This window comes from Ambystoma mexicanum, chromosome 9 (genome assembly GCF_040938575.1).
Source record: "Ambystoma mexicanum isolate Mex_15411 chromosome 9, UKY_AmexF1_1, whole genome shotgun sequence".
Classification (NCBI taxonomy): Eukaryota; Metazoa; Chordata; class Amphibia; order Caudata; family Ambystomatidae; genus Ambystoma; species Ambystoma mexicanum.
The window spans coordinates 820,046,713-820,070,555 of NC_090931.1; the positions used below are offsets into that span (position 1 = coordinate 820,046,713).

At 48.6% G+C, this 23,843-nt stretch overlaps 1 protein-coding gene across 7 annotated transcripts in view; it reads left to right on the top strand.

The window, feature by feature from the left end:
- The window catches only part of ARMC8 (armadillo repeat containing 8), a 1,620,024-nt gene that overhangs the window by 1,455,908 nt on the left and 140,273 nt on the right, over positions 1 to 23,843 (top strand). The window lies entirely within an intron of this gene.

Here is a 23,843-nt window from a genome sequence, read left to right on the forward strand (position 1 = left end):
TAGCACCAGTGTGATTCTTGTACCACTTGAAGAAAATCCCAACCCTAATTATGTGAAGCAGAAGACATTGTTAAAGCTTTGAAGTTGACCCTTACCACAGAAGTACTTGAAGGTGGTAGTTGGACCTGGCAAAGAAGTGTACCATGACGTAGAATTTTGTGCCTATTGGTTCTGTTCGGGCAGGACAGAATATTCGGACGGAGAACTGCAGCAGTTTATCTTGGCTGACAGGAGAACCTATTAGACCACAAGAGCATTTGCATTGGAGCAGAATGTTGTAGAAGTAGTAAGCGTGGGATGGGAGAAAACCAGTTGGAAGTTTATGAAGTACTCTGGCGGGGTAAAACTCATGAAAGCAGTTGAAACAGCACTGAAGTGTTTTGGTGAAGTAATACTGAAACTAATGTGGTGCCAACCAGTGTTCCCTATAATAATACTTTCTATGTGCGGAACTGGTTGGCTGTCGTGCACACATTAGTTTCCATGGGCACAACTGACTAATGAGGTAAGTCACTTAGTGAGCATGCATAGTTGGTGAGCTACTGTCTCTGAATAGAGTTTAGAAAGGCATTTCCACTTCCCATCCACTGCAATTCCCTACAAATCTGTGTAAAAGGTGCATCTGCAACACTTTTTTCCGAACACACAAGCTACAACACATTTTATGTTATTTTAACGATCACTCATCAACTAGTGCAAGAATTCGAGATCTGCCTCAGTATCAAGCAGAGAAAACTGTGTGTTTTATGCCACTGGAAAAACACTCATGTGTACTACAACAAACAAATGTTGCATAATTGATGTAGCTGTCAAACAATTCAGACAGAATACCATGTTTGCAGATGAAATAATGGCAACTTAAAGGAATGTGTCAGAAAACATGCCAATAGAAGTTTGTTATGTTATTTGGCATTTATATAGCGCTCTATATATATCATTGATATGACCTGAAAGCACTGGTAGGTTGAACGCCCTTGGGGTTCGTAGTCCAGGACAGTTGAAAGTGTAGGGTGTTGAATGGTGCTTGGGGGCACCAGTATAGTGTGTAGCTGATGTTATAGCCTGATGGTAGCTGCATCCTAGCATTAGGTGTGGGGGTATTGGTACAATGTGTGCGGTCTGGCCGGTGGACAAAACAAGACTGGGTCTGCCAGCTATTAGGCCTATGGGTCGCTTATTCTATTAAAATGATGAGGTGTTCATCAGGTAGAGTTCATATGTGAGCAGCTAGGCCAAATTGATTGAGGGGTGCAACTGCACTCTAATTGTGTGATGATGTAGAGTAGAGAGTGAACATAGTGATATGATATGATGGTTCATCCACACAGCGCCCACACACAATGTGCTTCACAAGCGCTTAATGACAAGGGAGGGAACAAGGGAAAATGCAAAGATGCTCCCTCACGCCATGAACAACTGGAATACGAAGATTAGCCACTGCACTCGGCCTAGCGACACCCAGACAGTGCAAATGCCAAGACAGAGACAGGAGGGAACTATACAAGAGCACCAGATGCGCTGCAGGGCACAAGCGACATTGTGGGGGACCATGGCAGTTGGGCACACAGCAGCAGTATGGAGGGACCAGGAGGTCTGCGGGCACAAGCAACAGCATGGGGACCAGAGGGGGCACAGAGAGACATCACAGGGAACCAGAGAGCAGGGGGTACACAGCGACATCAAGGGGACCAGAAGGGGGTGGGGGCACAGAGTGAAAACACAGGGAACGTCAGCGGTACAGCCACACAGTGATATCTTAGGGAACAGGGGGGTGGGGAGGGCAGGGGCACTCAGCGACATTGCGGGAACCAAGAGGTTTGGGGGCATACAGTGACATCACGGGAAACCGGGTGGTTGGGGGCGCAGTTGATGACACGGGGAGCCAGAGGGTCTGGACACCCAGTGAACACAGGTAGCCAGAGGGTCTGGGCACACAGCAACATCACGGGACCCCAAGGGGGTGGAGGGCATATAGAGAAATCACGGGGAACAGGGGGGGCTGGGAGCACACAGCAACATCACAGGAAGGAGCTGGCACGTGGGCACATGGCGACATCACGATCGACCAGAGGGGACTAGAGGCACACAGCAACATCATGGTGGACCAGAGGGGTAGGGGCACACTTGAAGTAATTCAAGGGCCAAGGGAACATGTATATTTTGTGTAAGGATGTGTAATAATAATTGCATCAGAAACACTGCATCTCAGAAAATTATGGTCAAAATTCCTGGGCCTCTGCTTACTATCAACATTTGGTTGTCCTGTGAGTTATGACAACACTTACTCAAAATAAGCCCGATAGCTAAGAGACATATACACCATCCATGATGTTTACTCTCTCAAAACAGGATAATGTGCCCAAGAAAAGGAAGCATCGGATGAGGCTACACATCCCAGTAGCCTGCTTCTCCAGAATGGGGTCTGGCATGGATTCACATGCTCATGAATATTCCCCGTCGTCAGGCTGGGAATCCTCGGTAAAGAAAAAATCAGTATCAGTTTCGTTTCTGATCTGTCTTTCTTAGTAGTAACCAATCACTGATCTCTGGGTCATACTGCCCCCAGCCAATGAATGCCCTCTCCCTAAGCCCCGCCTCTGGCAGCCATCCTCAGATTTTTACCGCACGCTCAAGTGCTGGGAGTCCTCGTGTTTAGCTCTCGAGTTTCTTACTGTGTTTTCATGCTTTTTCAGGAGATTTTCTCATTTTATCGGTTTAATCGAGCCTCAAGCTCCACTGTTTCTACTTCCGATAACGGGGACCCATTTCGGAATTCTTCTACGCCCCATCAAGGGTGATGTTTTCGTCGAGTTTATACTTCTTGGAGGATTCCGAAAGATCTGCGGCCTACCTCAACAGACATGGCCCAGGACAAGGGAAGCTCGACGGCCGGATCCAAGCTGTTCAGGTGCTGCCATGGATGCGGATTACAGAACGTTTTCAAGGAGGATGAGCATTCACAATGTCTCTACTGCCTCCATGAGGACAAGACGCACATGGAGAAAGACTGTGCGTTCTGCAAGAACCTTTCGGAACGGACCAATCAAGATTGTCGTTCCCGCCTCGCCGCCTGGCTGGAGAAGGGCACAGCAGGTGAGAAGGCGAAGAAGAAGTCTGAGCGGGCTTCCAAGTCCTGTGAGGGCGCCCCGGCGACGGGGGCCCAACAGAAGGCCAAGCACCGCGAGTCCGCGGGCACCAGGAGCGCCAAAAGGTCGGGCTCTTCGGTTGCCAAGCAGGGCGCTACTTCCCCGGCACGTTCGACCATGAGCCAGCACTCTGGTTCGGGGAAGAGGAAGTCCGAGAACCCGGGTAGGCTGCTGGAGCAGACCCGGTCGATCTTGAAGGGGGAGCGAGGCGCTGACCCTCCCCCCAAGGCGAAGGCCCAGGACGCACCTAAGGTGGTGAGGACTTTGATCCACCCGGCAAAGGCCTCTACCGAAGTGGTCGCTGCGACCCTAGCGAAGCCGGCTGAGACTACGCCTGTGGAAACGCCTGCCGTGCCCAGAGTATCCCTGCCACCGCGGAGGGATTCCTCTTTCCAGCCCATCGCTAAGACCCCCGTGAAGCCCCAGGCTAAAAAAGACGGGGGGGGGGGGTGGACATTACCGACTCGGAATTAGCCTCTGAGGAGGAACTGGTGGAAACCGAGAAGGGCCTCAACGAAAAGGTCCATAGGCCTCAACGAGAGGTCCTTAGGCCTCAACGAGAGGTTCATAGTGTTAGGGAGGATTCTCTCTTTAGGCTGAATTTCCTAACCTAGTGAGTCCCCCAGCAGCTTTGCTGGATTTATGGAGTTTGTTTTTTTCTCCTGCCAAGAGTGAGACTCTTTGTTTCTCCCACTCTTGGACATGATTTATGGTGTTCCTTTGACTGTTTGTGTTTTATGGGCTATGGGGTCCTTTACTCCACAGGGTCTCATGTGTTTTTACTATGTGTGTTACACAGCACCCTCCGTGCAGTAACACAGGGGTGTCATAGTGACACCCACCATAGACTCCATACCCTGGGACTGACTACTGTCTCCCAGGGCATGTAAAGTTGCCATTGGCTTTACTAGTCCCAAATTATTAACAGGAACCAGTACAAACTATCATATTGTGGACGTACTGGTGGGGGCAATTCGATTGCCCCGAGGTCTGTTAGTCGAGGGGGCACGTCTCCGTCCCCCCTGATCGAGTTTTGGCTAGTGGCAGTGGATACTACTTTCTATATTCGACCGCGAATATTTCCCTATGGGATTTTCCCATTGTTCGAGGCTACCAACTTTCATTATTTAATTCTCATAGCCTCGAACAAACCGCCGGTTTATTTAATTAATATTAATTCGCCGGTTGGTAATTTTTGCCAGGACTCGATTCTAAAATGGCGTTTGTGTTCTCTTCTGTGACTCCAACCCAAGTCGAGCCCTTTGTTCCATTTTTTGGCAGGCTTCTCCACAGAAGCCTCCAAAAGTGGTGCCACTCTGTCTGGGTACCACAGGAGGTGTGCGAGGGGGTTTAGGCACCCTGGACTGAGTTACCTTGGTAACTCAAGTCACACTCTTGTGTGATTGGCCCAAGTGGTGAGCCGGCCGGCTCACCACTTAGCATGTTTGATTGACAGCTAGGCTGAGTGAATGGGGGTATGCTGCATAAAAGCAGGGCTTTGGGGACTGGAACTTCAGAAGTCGCCACAGGACCTGAGAATCCAACGAGGGAGCCGCTGAGCCGACCTACCACGACGACACCACCGGTGGAGCCCTGCGGAACCGGCTCACCACTTCCCGACGACAGAGAAGATCTCCCGGCTAGAGAGGCTTCTTCCCCTGACTGGTGGGCACAACCAGTTTACCTTCTTTTCTTCGCACCCCAGACCGGTTTGTGGTCAAACTGCCCGTGACAAGCACCCTGGCGGCCAGATAGCCATATACCCCTGAACCGCGAATCAACGAACCGCTCCTTGTACCTGAGAAACTCCGCGGCTGGTTTCTTCCCTGGCAGTGCAACGGACTCCTGTCTTCCTCCCCGATGAGATCCTCTCTTCCCCCAGACAAAGCACCGACTTGCATCCGCTGCCAGGAACAACTGCCCCCTCTGGAGTGTTCTCACCACTTTAAGGTACCGTGTCCGCCAGGCCTCCCTTTCTAAAGATTGCTACAAGGTAATAATAACCCCTTAACCTTCTGGACTGGGCTGGCCGCCTTGACCCTCTAACTGGTCTCTTTCTTTGGTCCAACTCCTTTTTGAACCGTTACAAGACTTTTCTGCACTGCAACCGTGTGACCTTGGACACATTTCGTTTTGATCCTCTTAAAGCGGATCCGGCCTACTGACTCTGTATTCACAGTGTTACTTTGCCTTCCTCTCTTGTTGTGTTCGTGAAAAAGTGTTGGGATCTGTTTCAATTTATTCTCTGCCTTTCTCTCCCTTTTTAAAACAAATTATTAGAGTGCCATCTATGTTAAGCGCTCACCGCTGTCTGAAAATAAGTGGGGCTTTACTTAATATTCTTTTAAGGGAGTGTATATCTTTTAGTGACCGTGTTTTTGAATTGCTTACTATTAATGCCTGTGTGTTTTTCTAAATGTGGTTTTAAATAAATAATTATATCTCTTTTACACCAATCCCTGGTCAGTGTTTACTTGTTCTATTGTGTCCTCTTGACCTATTGTGAATACTCTGTATACTGCCTAACTCTTCTTGAGGGAAGTCTGACTGCTCAGCCACAGCTACCAAGTGAATCTGTGTGGTACAGACTTCTACCAAGTGGGTTTACTGCCAAACACCTGTAGTCCTAAATCTTTTGCAGTGGTCCCAGAGGGAACTGCACAGGTTTCTGCCTAACACATAGGCCTCAACGAGAGGTTCGAGAAGGTTCAATCCCCGGGGGCGGTCCCTGCTGACGTGATCGAAGATAGCGACAACGATGACGAACAGGGCCCAGTGGAACAGCCATCCCGTCCGTCGCAGCCATTGCCCGAGCCCCAGGATAGCTCAGCGGCCATTTTGTTGGCAATCCAATCCTTATGCACCGACATAAGGACGAGATTACCACGGACCCCGACGGAGGATCCAGAACCAGGCCTGTCGGGAAGCCCTCCGAACAAGCGGAGGAGAGTCCACCCCGCTCCACCCTTCATGCCTGCGAGACCGGTGGACCCCTCATCCCCCTCGCCGGACCCTAGAGAGGATACGGCGACGGATACAGCGACGGTGACGGACGATGACGGCGGCGATGACACAGCAGACATCCCGTCGTCACCCCCCCCCCTCGGGCGTCTCCAGCCGACGAAATTGGCCCTTTCCACGCCATGATAACCAGGGCATCCGAGCTCTTCCAGCTCTGCCCTGAAGAACAGAAAAAGGAGGGGTTTCTGTACCAATGACGAGAGGCCAAGAGGAAGACAGTCCTCGCGGTGCCTTTACTCGACGACATCTGGGAGGAGGGGCTTGCTGTCCTCAAGAACCCTTCCATGACACCAGCCAAGAGGGACAGGTACGAGAAGAAGTACTGAGTCCCCGATGCCGCCCTCTTGTGCCTCAGGGCCCAGCCCATGCCGGACTCTGTCGTCTCGGCAGCGGCTAAGAAGAAGGCAGCGGGTGTGGCGGCTTCAACTTCCACCTCCCTGCCGGACAGCGAGGGCAAGAAGTTGGACTCTATGGGACGACGAGTCATCTCGTCGGCGGTGACGACGATTAAGGCGGCCAATGCCTTAGCGATCGTGGCCCGCTACGACAGGGAGCACTGGTTCAAGATAGCTCCCCTGCTAGACTTCCTGCCTGATGACAAAAGGGCGGAGGCCCTAGAAATTCTGCAGGAAGGCGAGGTGGTGTTGGATCACGCCATAACGGTGGCAACGTACATTGCTGATACCGGATTTCGCCAACTGGGCAACGGAGTCTGCCTCCAACAACGAGGATGGCTCAAGGCGACAGACTTTCGCCAAGACGTCCAGACCAGGGTGTTGGACATGCCGTTCGACGGCAACAACCTTTTTGGTAAGGCGGTGGATGAGTTCCTACAGGCCATCAAGACCGACTCGGAGACGGCCCGAGCCCTGGGGGTGCTTCAACAGCTGCAGCCCTTTCAGAGCTTCGGAGGCAGACAGGGTGCCTCCAAAGTATCCAGCGGTGGCTCCTCCACTTACCGCCAGGCGGCCCGCTCCTCTTCTCAGGAGGCCTACAGAGGTCGCGGCAAGCAAAGGGGTTCCCGCCGCCGTCGCCAAGGAGGCCAAGGCGGCAAGTCTGCCTCCAAGAAAGACTGACCCGGCCGGGTTGTCGGGCCCCCACCAAAGCACCCCGGTGGGAGGCCGGCTGACAAAGTTCGTCAGCGTGTGGGAGTCCATCTCCACCGACCGTTGGGTGTTGGACACCCTGGCCAACGGGCACTCGCTGGAATTCCAAAAGAAGTGCCCTCGCATTCCTCCTGTGGCCAGGAAGGAGAATCACGTCCCTCAACTACTGTCGGAGGTAAAGGCGATGCTCAAGAAAGGTGCCATCGATCTCGTCCCCAGAGGGCTCTGGGGCTCCGGAGTGTACTCAAGGTACTTCCTCGTCAAGAAGAAGACAGGCGGTTGGCGCCCCATCCTGGACCTGCGTCGCTTAAACAAATACATCAAAGCACAGAAATTCAGGATGGACACCCTCCAGCACGTGCTGGGACAGCTGGAGGAAGGTGACTTCCTATCGTCTTTGGACCTGGAGGATGCTTACTTCCACATCCCTATTCTAAAAAGGCACAGGAAGTTCCTCAGGTTCGTGGTTCAGGGACGCCACTACCAATTCAGGGCCCTGCCGTTCGGATTAAAATCGGGACCCAGGGTTTTCACCAAGTGCCTGGCACCAGTGGCGGCGTGGCTGTGTCTGCAGGGGATCCACATTTACCCCTACCTGGACGATTGGCTAATCCGGGCAAGGACAAGGGAACTCGCCGTCGAACATACAGCGAAGACCGTCCGGTTGCTCACGGAGCTGGGGTTCGCCATCAACTACCCCAAATCCCACCTGATTCCATCGCATATAGCACTGTTTCTGGGAGCGAAGCTCGATACAGTGGGGCAATTGGCCTCCCCTTTAGAGGAGAGGACCAAGACCATCCTGGGCAAGGTGCAGCGCCTGCTAGCCATGGACGTGGCCAGGGTGAGGTCCATCAAGTCCCTCCTCGGGATGATGTCCTCATGCATCTACCTTGTACCCCTTTGCAGACTTCGGATGCGTCCGCTATACGAGTTTCTCGACGCCCGCTGGCTCCAAGCGAGGGGCTGTTTCGAGGACAGGATCCCTCTCGACGAGGAGTTCCGTCGGGCGATCTTATGGTGGGGAATTTCAAATCCCGGCATTTCAGGAGACGGTGACAACGGACGCCTCTCTGGAGGGTTGGGGGGGCCCCACACCGGAGACCTCCACGCAAGAGACCTTTGGCTCCTGGAGGAGAGGTCTCTCCACATCAACATTCTGGAGCTCCGAGCAGTGTTCTGGGCCCTCAAGTCGTTCCTTCCGTCCCTCAAGGGCAAAGTGGTGAGGATCTTTACCGACAACACCACCACGATGTTCTATATACGGAAGCAAGGAGGCACCAGATCCCCAGCCCTATCCAAGGAGGCCCAGGATCTGTGGCACTGGGCCGTAGCCCAGGGGATGTTTCTGGTTCCCTTCCACCTGGCAGGAATAAAAAACACCATCGCGGACTCACTCAGCAGGGAGCTTCGCTCGTGCCACGAGTGGGAACTGCGCCAGGACCAAGTGGATCGACTCTTCCCACGATGGTGCAAACCCCAGATCGACATGTTCGCGACGGCGACGAACTCCAAGTGCCAGAGGTTCGCCAGCGGGTTCCCACAGCCGAGGAGCATGGGCGATGCTTTCTCGTTCCCTTGGGACGGCCTGTTTCTATACGCGTTCCCTCCGTTGTCGTTGCTGCTCCGCCTCATCAACCAGCTCACGAAGTCCAGGTGCAGGATGATCCTCGTCGCACTAGCGTGGCCGAGGCAGATCTGGTTCCCAGACCTTCTGGACTTGTCAACGTCCGCACCAGTCAAGCTGCCGGCGGACGCGGATCTTCTCTCCAGAGAAGGAGGTGCCATTCTCCATCACGACCCACAGTCCCTGAACTTGCAGTCCTGGCTCCTGCAGCTCTAGAGTTTGGAGGGTACGATATCCCGGCTGATTGCAGAGAGGTTCTTGCAAAGGCGAGGGCGTCCTCGACTCTCAAGTGTTACGGTCATAAGTGGAAGAGTTTCTCTGTCTGGTGCCGTGCACAGAAGATTAACCCTCTGCAGATTACGGCCCCTCAAGTGCTGCCGTACCTACTGTCGCTGGCCAAAGCTGGACTGGCTCACGCCTCCATAAAAATACTTCTGGCTGCCATCTCCCGATACACCAGGACTACGGGACGGGCGTCCTTGTGGTCTCATCGCCTGGTAAAGGAATTCATGAAGCGACTATTCCGATCATTCCCGCGGTGAAGGCCCCTGCCCCGGTGTGCGAGCTTAATGTGGTGCTGACCAGGCTCATGGGAGCCCCATTCGAGCCTATGCATTCGGCGCCTTTGAAGTTCCTGTCATGGAAGACAGCGTTCCTTGTGGCCATCACCTCTGCGCGACGAGTGGGAGAGATTTAGGCCCTATCTTGCAAGCCTCCATACTTGACTTTTCATGACACGAGAGTAGTGCTGAGGACGCACCCCTCCTTCATGCCCAAGGTGCCATCGGACTTCCACCTCAACGAGCCCTTGGTGTTACCATTTTTCTTCCAGTCGCCTTCGACGCCGGCCGAGAGGACTTTGCACTCGCTGCATGTAGCTAGAGCGCTGAAGTTCTACGTGGACCGCACAAAGAGTTTTCGCAGGACGTCACAATTGTTCGTGACCTTTGGGTCTGTGAATAAAGAGAAGGCTCTCTCGAAGACTTCCATTTCCAGATGGCTCTCCGGCTGCATCATGCATTGTCACCGGTTGGCAAACATACCGCTGCCTGACTGTCCGAGAGCCCATTCGACCAGAGCGATCGCTGCTACCACGGCGTTCCTGTCTGGTGTGCCCCTGCTGGACATCTGCAGGGCTGCTACGTGGAGGTCGACGCACACCTTCACAAGATTCTACTGCGTCGATCGGGGCTCCAGGAGAGGAGTCCAGGGTCAGCCAAGCAATGCTGCGCAACCTGTTCGCTTAAGGTGAGCCTGGTGAGAAGGTAAGAGATGCTTAATGTTGTGCCTGTTGCCACCTCCCGTGGTTGTGAATGTGTATACTGCTATGTATTCTTTTATTCATGAGTATGTGAATCCATGCCAGACCCCTTGCTGGAGAAGGAACAAGTTACTTACCTGTAACTGTTGTTCTCCAGCATGGGTCTGGCATGGATTTGCATGCAAACCCTGCCACCTACCCCTCTGCGGCTCTTCACTTGGTCATACTGCCACTTGGCGTGCTTCCAAATCTGAGGATGGCTGCCAGAGGCGGGGCTTAGGGAGAGGGCAGTCATTGGCTGGGGGCAGTATGACCCAGAGATCAGCGATTGGTTACTACTAAGAAAGACAGATCAGAAACGAAACTGATACTGATTTTTTCTTTACCGAGGATTCCCAGGCTGACGACGGGGAATATTCATGAGCATGTGAATCCATGCCAGACCCCATGCTGGAGAAACTGTATTTCTCCTTTAAATCAATCACTGTCATCTGGATAATACTACACACATCCAATGACAGTCCTCTCCCTAAGCCCCTCATCTGGCAGCCATCGTCAGATTTGGTAAGCATGTAAAGTGGCAGTATGACCAAGAAGAGCCGCAGAGGGGTTGGAGGGAGGGTTTGCATGTGAATCCATACCAGACCCATGCTGGAGAACAACAGTTACAGGTAAGTAACTTGTTCCATACTCTCCTTCAGGGCAGCAGGTCAAAATCACCAAAAGTAGAATTCACATCAGTTGGGGTGGATGAGTGAAGAAGCCCTATTTTTCAGAGGATGGAGTATTTAACAGTAGTAGTAAAATCCTTTACTTGCGGTAAAGACTGTTACTATCTGTATTCTATGGTAACTTGGTTGGAATTAAATAATAACACTGTCTCATGATGTTTTAAGGAGCAATAAGGGTATATTTCTGTTAAACACCTCCAAATAACCCTTTCCGCCATGTCTGAAAGTCTGCCACAACATTGGGCAATTGCACCACTTTCTATTTCTGACATTAAGATACAAAATACAAACTCCTCACGCAAGATAAATGGTAGTCCCTGGGTATGCTTGTTGGAGAATCGTTGCAGACTTTTGTTTATTGGTAAAATTTGGGCATCTTGAAATAGATGGGGAAATAACTAAAATTAAGCACTATAGTGGGCCCAGAAGTATGTCGGTTTCTTTACCTGAAAGATAGCATCAGATAAGCAGAGACCAGTTCAGTCTGAGCAAAGTGCCCTAGAGGCATTATTTTAAAGGGGCAAATTACCTTATTCCTTTTCTAAAAGATTTAATCTTTTGAACCTCTCTGTTCACAGTGTAGCTTAAAAGATTGGCATATTTATAGCAGTGTACCACAGTTTTCAAGGACTGTCTCTATGATGGGACTGTGTCTTGAAAGTTGCGGATTAGCGTGACCGATCTGGTCATACGTAATCAAATGGTTATTTGTAACTTCCAAATTACAGCTGCATCAGATTTGTCCACCCTTTCTTCGAAGGGAGCAGGGCTATTGCCAGGTTGTGCAAGAAATTTCATTCATTTAAGCAGGCACCCATGTTATAAGTTTCTGATGCTACAAACTACATTTTATATTTCTCTGGTGCTTCAAAAAAAGCACCAAATAGCCCTTTATAGCACTGTTTGGATCTTTAAAATGAGGTTGATGTTGGCATTGAATACATATGAAATGCTGGCCAAGAGCCTTCACAGAAAAGATAACAGGATCTTTTCCTCTAGGATTTCAAATGCCACAACAGAGCGACTGAGGTTAGATCCACGTCGCCGGGGGTATAGCTTAAAGCAGGAGCGGCGTAATTGTTTGAGAGCACTTTAAATGTAAGCCTTTCTCCTGATACAGTGGAGATGTGGAAGATGTGTTTGCAGCATGCAAAGTGTGACAGCACTCAAGTGGTAGCCATCTAGCCACTGGACCAATGGATTAATAGACTACGGGACTTTTGAGCACTCTTTTCGGCACACCCTAGTAAGTTCAGTATTACCTGCCTGACAGTCATGCTAGCTCCCAGAGGTATTTAATGTGTTATGCTCACCTCTGTACTTTGGTTTTTTGGGACTATCTTGATGTTGCTAATTGAAGTTTAATTTTATCTGGGCATTGTTCATGTTTGTATACTGCAATGTACCGCACAGTAAATCATACTGTTTAAAAACGAAAGGCACATTTTTCTTTAAATAAGGGGAGAAGTAAAAAATAGACGACATGCCTCGAGTCAATTGAAATGAATCTGGGGAAAAAAGGGCATGGGGGCCTGGAATGGCAAAATCTCCCCAGCTGGACTAAACATAGGTCCCATTGTGTTGTGAGAAATGTAATGAGGTGAAACCGCTATGTTTAGCTTCTACCGATTTCAGGATTGGCTGAGGTTGTTCAAGAAACCCTTCCTTTAATAGAGGACACACCGTGATGTACAAACGCACAAAGTGTCATTTAAAGAATAGTCAAGGTTGACCTTCATGACCATTGATAAACTATTCTCTTTTGAAGATAAAGATGGTGCACATTTAGCTTACCGCCCTTCTATTTGATTTTATGCTACAAAACAATGAGGTGAATGTAATCAATCATCAAACGAGCGGATTGGTAGAGTTCAGATTTTGCAAAATATTGCTGCGCGTCTAGTCACCAAAACCCCCCATTTTGCGCATGTATCCCCTGTCCTTCGACAGCTTACTGGCTACTTGTATCACATAGAATAACTTTCAAAATTGCTACCCCTGCCCATAAATGCTTCTATAAAATGGCATTGCATCTCCTTCAAACCAGATTTCCTCATTATGTTCCATCCAGAACTTTAAGATCCAAGAATCCGCTCCTTTTTACTGTTCCAAGATTTAGATTTGGGGATGGGGGGATAGCTCAGGGGCAACCCGTTTGTCTTGGGAGTAAGACAACGCAGCGCAACACAGGCTCGAATCCCGATCTTGCGCTTAGAAACCAATCTTTGGAATTAAGCGGTTATAAAAGAACAATTCTTATTATAAGACTCAGAAGGCCCTTGCCATTGTAAGGAAGGCATGGTATCAACAGTAAGACAGACACAAGTGACCACAGTTCAAGGGTGTTTATTGAACTTCAAAAAGGGTTTGAAAAATGCCTATCTAATTCTAAATCTACAAATGGGAGCAAGCTGCGACCATCAAATAATAATAAAGCACTCATAGGGGTGTCTTGTCAAAATAAAAGGCCCTATACTAATAAACCTGTTGCCAATCCTTACATCTAAATACAAATAGTGCGGGGAAAATGTGTTATGAAAAAGAAATAAGTGTCCATAAAATGATATGTCAGGATGTTCAGGCCGTTGGCCTCCCTTCCCCACGTTTTCAGCACGGGGCAAGGCGGTACACTCGAGCTTAGCACAGTCTCTGGCTTCTCTAGCACAAGGATACAGCTCAATCATTAGCATCAGGGCCTTCCGTGCCCAAGTCTCTTTGCCTTTCAAAGTCTTTTCTTTCAGAGTGCTTGATGTGACAAAGAAACAATACGTTCTTTTCCACTTAGGATTTCACAAGTACTCAATTTCTCAGGTGATTCACTATTCATGCTCTCAGCCAGGCTCAGATCCTCTCAACACATCGCTTGTATGATATTCTTTCTCGGTGGTTCACGGTTCACACCGGATCCCCCTCAGCCAGGCTCAGATCCTTTTAACACATTGTTCCATTAGTCTCCCTTCAGACCAATTTCAAGTTAACGTTCTTTCTGCTGTTAACATGGAAGACTTTCAATTGTGCACAGGATTTAGGTTGACCCTTTGTACGACAACTTTGATTCACAATTCTTCGTCACACTTTTGCTTTTGCCAACTTTTAGTTGGATACCTTATGGAAACTTTCGAATGAGCATGCACGTGGTGCCGGACCACTCTAAGGTATCGTATCTTGTCTTCAAAGTTCAATCACTCATCTGTTGCAATTCACTATCCAATGCTGCCGCTTGCAACCTTGGCTTCGACACAGACCGGTCTGGGATCAGTCTCCCCAACTCACCAAGACAGTACCACATCACCAAGTGATTCTCCCCGCCTTGACTATCACACAGGAGAGCCCGGGTATCTCCGACACACATTACAGGATTCTTCAGCCTTGCTTCCTGTTCTTATTGTCACGATCCTACTCGCCGGCCACCCAGCACCGCTAAAGGCGTCTCTGCCTTTATTCCCTTGTTTTACCACTGCAGATTTGGACTAATTTAATTGCATGTTCCATTCCGGCTTTTGGGTTAAACCAGCAGATGCATTCTGGGACATGTATGCTGTCCAAAAGGCAGAGGGCTGGAGGAGGCATACCAAATACATTTGTTTGCAGCAAGCTACTAAGAGATACACAGGGCCTGATTGCACCCACCTGTTCCAAGCTACTGCAGGCTAGGCTGCAGAGAGCTGGAGAGCACTTGATTAGAAACCACGGCTGCTACTTCTGCAGGCTACTGAAGCCAGGGCTGGGCTTAATTGAACACAGCTGTCAGAGTCTGCAATCAGCTCCACCCTGCTGGCCTGCTGGCTGGGAGGACCTTTATAAGCTCACTTTGAACAGAAGCAGTTGTCAGTCAACTGCTTCCACTGGGAGTTTGTGCTGGTGCTCCTGTTACCAGTTTTTGACCTTTCCTGGAAATCCTCTTTTGGGCTTTCATTCCTGTTGCTGTTGATGCTTGCAGCTCCCTCTGCAGTCTGCTGCAGCCTTCTGCCCTGCTCCTCTGGGCTCCCACCTGAAGGTTTTGCCGCACTTCGCCGCCTTCCATCCTGCTCCTCTGAGCTCCCACCTGACGGCTCTGCCGCACTCTGTTGCCTTCCGCCCTGCTCCTCTGGGCTCCAGCCTGACGGCTCTGCCGCACTCCGCTGCCTTCCGCCCTGCTCTTCTGGGCTCCCGCCTGACAGCTTTGCCACACTCTGCTGCCTTCTGCCCTTCTCCTCTGGGCTTCCCTGCCTGGCAGCCTTGCCACACTCCTCTGCCCTGTTCCTCTGGGCTCCTTGCCTTGCAACCTGCCTGTTCTAGCTTCTGATATCCTATCCTGTCCTCTAGCTGATTATTTCTTTCAACGCTGCTTTCTACTTGTATACATCTTGGTCCATTGTGGTGTTGCCACTTGAATCCGATTTACAGTGCGACCCTGGGTTGGTCTCCGTTCAGATCAGATAAGGGAGGACTTCTGTTGCCTTCACCTAGTCCGTTGAAGTCGTACCTGCCTCAGTATATGGTCTTTCAGTTTTTTACCCTTGCACTGAGTACAACAGTTTCCTCGGCACGCCCAAGTCATGACATTGCTGTATGACTGTTGTTAAGAGTAATCTGCTGGTACCTGTCCCAAGGGCTTTCCTTAATCCCTGGAGACCCCTTATCATATTCCAGTACACCCTTATTTCTGATCAATCCATGTTGCCCAGTGTACTTGCTTGTGTCTGCCTTTTCTCTGTCTCTTTGTTTACAGCCTGCTCATGCAGTTCCTGTGAATACCTGTTTCAACTAAGAGCTTAGTATGTACCTTTAATCTGTTAAATGCTAACGTTGTCTCCGGACTCTCCCTTAATCTACTTGCATACAGTGAGAGATAGCCTCTGCCCTGTACTATCCGCCTAGACTTTTGACACTTATGTTCTCTATTCTCGAAGGCTTGTGAAAGTTAAGGTTCCTTGTCGAAAAGGTCAAGGGCACTTCCCTCCTTGCGATCCCCTTCAGCCATCTTGGAACTGCTGCATCCTCGTGTGCTTTGCCTCGCTCAGAGTGTGCTCTCGTGCTCCGCCTTTTATCCATGTGGGGAAGTGTAATGGAAGTCAGGTGTGTGATGGTTAGTAACTGCCTGACCCTTGTATTGGGACATGTCAGGTATATGGCTCGGGTGTTAGTCCGTTTTCTCTTATAGCAAGCTGTCCGTGACAAAGTGTTCATGTTGGGAAAGGGGTGGGGGGTTGAGTTCTTAAGTATCCTATCTAATAGGATGGTGTAGAGGTGTAACAGGGAAGGGGAAACTGCATCTCACCATCCGGTGTCCACTTGCACTTCCCGAAGACCCCTCACCCAGGTGATCCTCCAGCACTGTTCCACCCCAAGGAACTGGATCCAAAAGCGATGGCCGTTTCCTGGCCACCTAGATGACAGATCCCCAGGGACTAGCGGGTGAGGCACGTTCAGGTTTCTCACAGCCATACAAGGTGGCAGACTTTAGAACAGTCTTCCATTTTCTCTGAGCGCAGTCTCAAATATTCAAAGTTTCAAAAAATGCCTTAATGTTTCTCGTTATTCTTTATAATGTTTTGTAGCCTTGGATTTTGTATACTCGGCACTATTATACCTAGGGATTAGTGCTATAACAGCTTGTAACATAACATTACTTTTTTAGGAAACCAAGTAATCTGTGATATATTAACCCCTGGTAGTTGAGTCATTTTTTAAAGCAAACATTAATTAAAGATCTCTCCCTAATGGAGAGTAAACTTGCAACACTATGTAATAAAATTAACGGCCTGGAGCAGAAAGTTCACATGTTACTGAACCGACAGATGCAAACGGGGTTCAAAGATTGTGGGCACGGGGCAGCACAAGAGATACCCTTGTAGGGTATTAGGCCCATCATCAAAGAGAATCTCAGGAGAAAATCACAATATTATGCCCTCTCTAAACAGTTATCAATGCAGAGCAAATCAAGCCTTCCTAATACAGGGGGAACATTGGGTCTGAAACTCTGAGCTGAACATATAGAAGGCACAGTGGGTTTGAAGAGGCCCCCCTCAGTTTTAACTTCCACCATAGACACTGCTATGTGGTGTTGTTCTTCTAGCCACTAAATCCCCCATCCTCCGAGGTTGAATTGATTTGACAGTTTACTCTTCTTTCCACTCTTGCGCTTGATGATTGTATGAATTCCATCCAGTTATGTCTGAGGGGGTCGGCACCTTAGACACATCGATCAATATGTAACACACCTTGGTTTGCTCTGCTAAGAGCACCAACACTTCTCTTTTTAATACATTTAGAAATAGCTTTTAATGTACTGCAAGTGTAGCAACGCAAATTAATAAATAAATAGAACCAGGTACCTAATCAAGACTTTGAGAACTAATAGGTTGAGAAGAAAGAAGTTAGCGAACACCGTAAAAAACCTTAGAATTAAGGTTCTAACCTCAAAAAGCCCTTCGCTACCTAGTGAAGAAGGGGCCTGGTGTCCTTAGAGTCACAGGTCCTGTGACGATCTGCTATTGGACCGATGGACCTTTGCTGAGCAAGGAACCTCCGACGAGCAAGGCAGCCGCGGGGCCCCAGCTGAACAAGAGAGAGGCATGGCAGTCAGTGGCTCGGCCTCTGCCGAACAAGATAGAGACACAGCAACCACCAACGGCAGTGCAGCCCCTCAACAACGTTTTCGATAGCCACAGGCAGGGAGTCCCCTCACGACTCCCCACAACAACGGGAGGCAGCGGCACAACCGCAGAAGTAGGGGAGCGACACAGCCGCCAAAGCAGCCACCACATCGAGCAACACAGCCCCACGGGGAGTAGTGGTGAAGAGGCACTAGGCACGCCGACGTCCAACGGGATGCCACTGTGGAGTCAAGCCACTGCTGTACCGAACAGCACACAACCTGCAGTACACAACAAATTAGGTATATGCCCAACAGATCACCAAAGTCCTTATCGAAGGACACACAGCAGGGAGGCTTCAGAAAGCCAGTGCAGATAGGGCGTACATTGGGAACAGCCTTGCATCCTGCGGTGCTCAGGGGTGGGAGGGGGGGCTTTCAGGCCATAGCCACAGAACATGGGCAAACAGACACTCCCCTTTTCAGTCTACATAGGGGATGGGGCGGTATTAGCTATTATCCAATATGGAGACGTAAGAGGATTTAAAAGGGCAGTACCTGTGTGTTAAGTGGTTTATTCTCTTCTTAGCAATCTCCAGATGAGGACATAGTGGAAGAGCAGGAGTGCTTCTGGGCATATTGAAAAAGGGGAAGACCGAGAAAAGCAGTGAAAACCTTAAGAAGAGAAGGTTTAGAGAAGAAGCCAAGGACAAGGGAGGTCCAAGGGAAGTAAAAGACAGACGAAACATAAACCTTACCTAAAGAAGCCTAACAATGCTGTAAATTGTGGTATCAAACACATCTCGGTAATAAAAATGTAATAAGCATAATCCAACTGGCCCTGTGCTGATGGTGTTGAGATTGTCACAGGTGCCAGTAAAAGTATTTTTAGGAGGCTAGGAGTCTCTTTTAGGAAGATTGAATAAGTGTTGCCTTGAGACCACAAGTAGTTGGAAGTGTTTCAGAGTTCATTAATAACAAGAGGACACACATGCAGAACACAGCTGGATTTGTTGTATGTGGACTGCATTTATATGTATGTCTGAGTGCAGTGGTGATTGACTGCTACTGAGGAGACTGAGCCAACTACACCGTTAAAACTGCCTGGTGGAGCGAAGCGAGAAGAGTGAGAAGAGTTTTGCTGGTTTTTCCGGGGACACCAGGGGCGCAAGGCCTGCTTGAACTGTAAGTACCGCTGGCAATCAAAATAACGTGACTCTTACGTTAGAAGTAGCCCTATATAAGTTGGTCAGGATAATTTCTGAGCATTTTGGGTCCTGTAAATGCAAGGCAAAACCGTGAGCAAGGCGAAGTGGCAAGAAAAGCCCTATGTTAAAATGCCCGCAACCAGATCTCCAGCAACGCTCACTGAGCATCAGAGGTCTCCGGCAGCGCAAAGGGGAAGGGAGACCGAAGGGGAGGAAACGAGGCACACGGCTAACCGTGGTACGGTCAGTGCCTTTTTTCTCTGCAAAGCGGACTTTAGTTTAAACAACGGAACGCTCAAGGAGCCTGAGCAGATCACCCAGAGATCACAAGAAAACCTTGAAAGCCTTCATCACATATCAACAGTCTTTGGAGGGATTGATAACAATTCCCTTTTGGATTGGGGCTACACCCTGCATGACACATTACTCCTTCAGCCTAAGGCACCAAAGGAGGGGGGCATCATAAGTGGGCCATCAGTCAGCCTGCCTGCACGTACAGATAGAGGCTATCCCATTACCTGGACATATGCATATGCCAGTCTCGGTTCCCTCACAAAGGATGACGACTACACCCGTGCTATTGCCATCAAATGACGACCCTGAAAGTACTGAAGCACATAAAAGTGCAAGTCTGAATTTTACCATGCATAGTCAGTCTGACTGTGCGGTAGGTAGTAATACCCTGCAGTTTGCTGTAAAAATCTTGCTGAAGCTGTGTGGTACAATACAGCAAGAATTGTGCCATAATACGATTGGTGGCGGAGGAATTCCAATAAAAGACAGCAATATCAGAACAATTATAGAAAGTGGTGGGGATTTCTGCGCCTGGAACTACAGAGTTGCCAGGGTTAAACCAAGAAGCCCAGATTGGCGGATCAGAGACAATAGAGGACTCTACAATTTTTCAGTCGTGAAAGCAACGAAGAATGGCAAAGAAATGGCTTAATGACCTCAAGAAGCAAGGGGACCATAAGAAATCTGAGGCCCCAAGGTCTCCCCTCCAATCCGTTGTAAATGACCCTTTAAATTCTACAGTCAACTCAACCCTGGAGGTGGAGAATACGAAGAAGAGTCAAGACGGCCCAAGAGGACACAGCAGGCTCCTGGAAAGCTGACCCGCTGGACACTGCGTGACAAAAGAACGGAGTTTATCGAGGAGATAGCGTCTGATGGAACTTGTAGCCTTACTGACCCCTCGCTGAGCATTGAGTAAGCTTGTTGGTGCAACAGTCACAGAGGCCAGAGCGAATGGACATATACAAAAGTTTCATCCCACCAGTAAGAAAGGGGGTCACTGATCCCTCCTGTGATGTTTCTACCACCCCCTTACCCAAAAACGTTCACAATCGACTAAGTACAGCATGATGGAAGAGGTAAGAGAATCAATTGTGGTGAACTTATAAGCATTCTGCATAGAATTCCTTACTTCCGAACGTTGAATTCGTCTTGACTTTGACTTTGTGGAACCGTTAATGAAGAAAAGTGGGAATGTATCTCGTATACACTGTGGGATGCCCGAAATAGCAGAACTTATTTGTACATCATAATACTACATTACTCAGCTTGGGTTATGAATTGGATAAAGAAACTGACAAGATGACATTGAATGGTTGCTGTGATAAATCCCATGCCCAGATTGTGATGGATAAGCTGGGGGAACAAAAGGGGAAAGAGGCCTCTTTACCTGTAAATGATGATGAAAAAGGGTGGTCTTTGCTCAAGGGTTCACTACGCATGCAAGGTATAGAAACTAAATGATCCACTAAGATTGCAAGTTGGAATACCAAGAGCTACACACATTTATTCAGCCAGTCAGGCTCCCTGGAAGCACTAATGAAATATGACATCTTTATGCTCCAGGAAACCTGGCTGACTTCTGAGACATCGGTTGATGGGTTCCAGGTTTATGAGGAGTCAGCAAAGCAAGGACCCAGGGTCAGACCATTCGGAGGGGTTAAAAAATAGGTGTTTCAAATGTTTTCAGCTCTAAGAGGTACCCTGTGTCTATATAAAGTTGAAATGTAATGGCAGTAGAGGTAAAATGTCTGAAGGAAACTGCCATTGATTAAACTACTGATCATTAATGTGTACTCCCCACCAGGACAAGGGAATGGGGAATTCATTGGTGAAGAACTAGAAGAAGCCCTAGTAAACGGGAACGGCATCCAAAGCCAAGGGGCAATTTTAGTGGGCGGGCACTTTAACGCCAGTTGCCTGGATATCTCTGAAGGACCGGTATATAAGAAGGTCTTCATGAAAAGCGAAATGTTGCAGGACAAGGGTAATGCATATGGGAAAAGGTGGTTGACCTTCATGGAATGCTGGGAACTCACACTCTTAAAAGGCAGAGTGAGGGGAGATGTTCCTGGTCAATGTACTTGGGATAATGGAAAAACAAAGGCCACGCTTGATTATCTTTTTGGTAATAACATTCCCATGCAGAGTATTTTAAAACTTGAGGTGATCACGGGCGTGACCAGGCTATACTCTCATTGACAATAAAACCCCCGGGGGATGGAGACCTGTTGATGACAAATGGAGGGTTACACTGTAATTATGCTGGACGTCGCATCCATTGGACAGTTGCTAACTTGCCGAAGGCCTCCCAAGTAGCTATTAGGGTCTCCAATAGTGAAATGAAGGCACTTCAAGGCCTAACCCCAGATGAATTTGAGCACTGGCTAAAAGGAGTTGCTAAAGGAGCGGGTGCAATTAAAGGTAGTCACTTGGCATCTGTAAATGGCAAATCTTCTAAAACTTTTGATATTGCTATGTGGGATGCTAAGCCAAAACTACACAGAGATCTGAGAGCTATCAAAAGGGACAATTTAAATCAGCAGGAACTAACAGCATTAGTCAAAAAGGAGAAAAACAGTTATTGAAATTGGATTAGATACTGGAAAGGCTCTACTCTGAATGCTCTGTGGCAGCAAATGCTGGGGGCCCTTATATCTCAGAACTCTCGCTCCATATGGCAGATCCTAACACAAGCTAAAGGTAATACCACCAAAATGACCTTCAACCCAATTAACAAAGAAACTTGGGAAACGCATATAAAAACTGGGGGGCTGCCGAGCCCCTGGTGTACTCAACGGACCCCTACGCAGGCATGGCCGTTGAATATTACGCTATATCGTATGATTGATTTAATAACAAACCTCATGAGATCCTGGACCAAATGGGTTGTCCAACTTGGTGTTGGAAAATTCCAAGGAAGCCTGGCCTCCATCATGCTGTTGTTGTACAGGAAGATCTGTGTGGGACACCAAATACTGTCCTTATGGCAGCAGTCTGTGTTGGTACCGGTGTATAAGAAAGGTGACAGAAATGTTCCGGACAACTACAGGCTGCTGTCCATGTTGGACGTAACCAGTAAACTGTTTGGAACTTTCCTGCTGAAGGAGTTGCAGAACTGGGCGGAGGAATCTGGAGTCCTGCATAAATACCAGACAGGCTTTTGCCCAGGATCTGCAACTACTCAAAACATAAGGATGTTGGACATGCTGTTTAGGAAGGCCATAGGGGGAAACCAGCCTCCACTATATATAGCTTATGCAGATTTCAAAGCTGCCTCTGATTGTATTGTTTGTGCCAGGCTGTGGCACAAGTTACAAAAAATGGGTTGCCCAGCCTAGCTGGTCTATGCAATTCAGTTACTCCACGCAAACACCCAAGTTAGAGTACGCTTGGATAACCATGGGAGAATGTCAGGATTCATTGGCACCAGGTGGGGGGTCAAGCAAGGGTGCATGCTGGCACCCCTGATATTTAATCTTTACCTGACTGATCTATCTGCCCGCCTACTGGGCCAGTCAAATTGCCCGCCAAAGGTTGGCACATAACACATTGGTAGCATATTATATGCTGATGATCTTGTGATATTTGACCATACACAAAGGGGCATGAGAAACATGCTAAACTAACTGAATGAGCATGCCATTGAAAATGGCCTAGTAATTAAGATCACTAAAAGCAAATGTATGCTTGTGGCCGGAAAAACGGTAAATAAGGTATCCATGGCAACACAAATGGGCAAGCTTGGTTATGTGGAGAGCTATGTCTACCTTGGTCTTGAGATGAGCAATAAGAATGGCTATGCTGACATAATTGAGACCAAGACCAGAAAGGCGAGACAGCTGACTTTTCTCCTGGTAATTTCATTAAGACAACAGCAGGCTATACCATTAAGGGAACCCTAATATTTTACAAGCAGTGTTTCATCCCAATGCTATTCTACAGTCTGGAAGCCTTGGCTACTAGGGATCTTGCCTGGCTGGACCATTTGGAGGGTCGCTTTTGACGCCCTGCATCCTCAGTGTCCATGGAATATTTGAGGCTTGAACTTGAAATCGTCTCGTTGAGTAACCAACTAATGGAAAAAAAGTGGCGCCTTCTATATATAAAGTCTAAAACAAATCTGCAATGCCCTCTTTTAAAGAAACTGGGGGACAGCTACGAGTATGAGCGGGAGACTCAAGGGAAAAGCTTTAAAACACTAAACTTGGACTTCTTCCAGGGTATTGATTGGCAAGATTTTTGTCGCACATTTGAGGGGGTAAAGGCCTCCCTTTTCCATAAGGCAGACCTATGGGATTGGCCCAAGAACTGATATGATAGATATGATATGGCATTTATAACGCGCCTATACACAACTGTTCTCACTTGGCAACATTGCATAACTTTGGGGCGGTATCCAGGGTCACGCATAGGTACATGAAGCACCAACAGTATTTGATGCTCTGTCCCAATTCCGCCCTTCATTACTTTATGTTGAGACTTAGGAGACTAACCAGTTTCCTGCTGTTGACAATCGGAGGCACGCAACGGGGGATCCCGAGGGACTCATGGGATTGTCAATTGTATCAATCCCCTGGCTGTCTAGAAACAGTACGTTATGACTGAGTGTCGTGTTCTTGGGTCTGTTTACATGTGCTTGATGGGGGATAGATTTAACAATTATGAAGCAATTCAAACTGAGGACTTCTGGGTGTATTGTCTGAACTCAGAATCCAGTGAAATGCACTTGGCAATTTACTGGGTTTGGAAACTAGTGGAAAAAGGTTTGAAGGCAAATGAAATCCCGAATTGAGTACCAATATGGATAAGCTCCTACTTTAAAACATTGGGCTTTGACATTCAAACTAGGATGATCTTAGAGTTTTACAT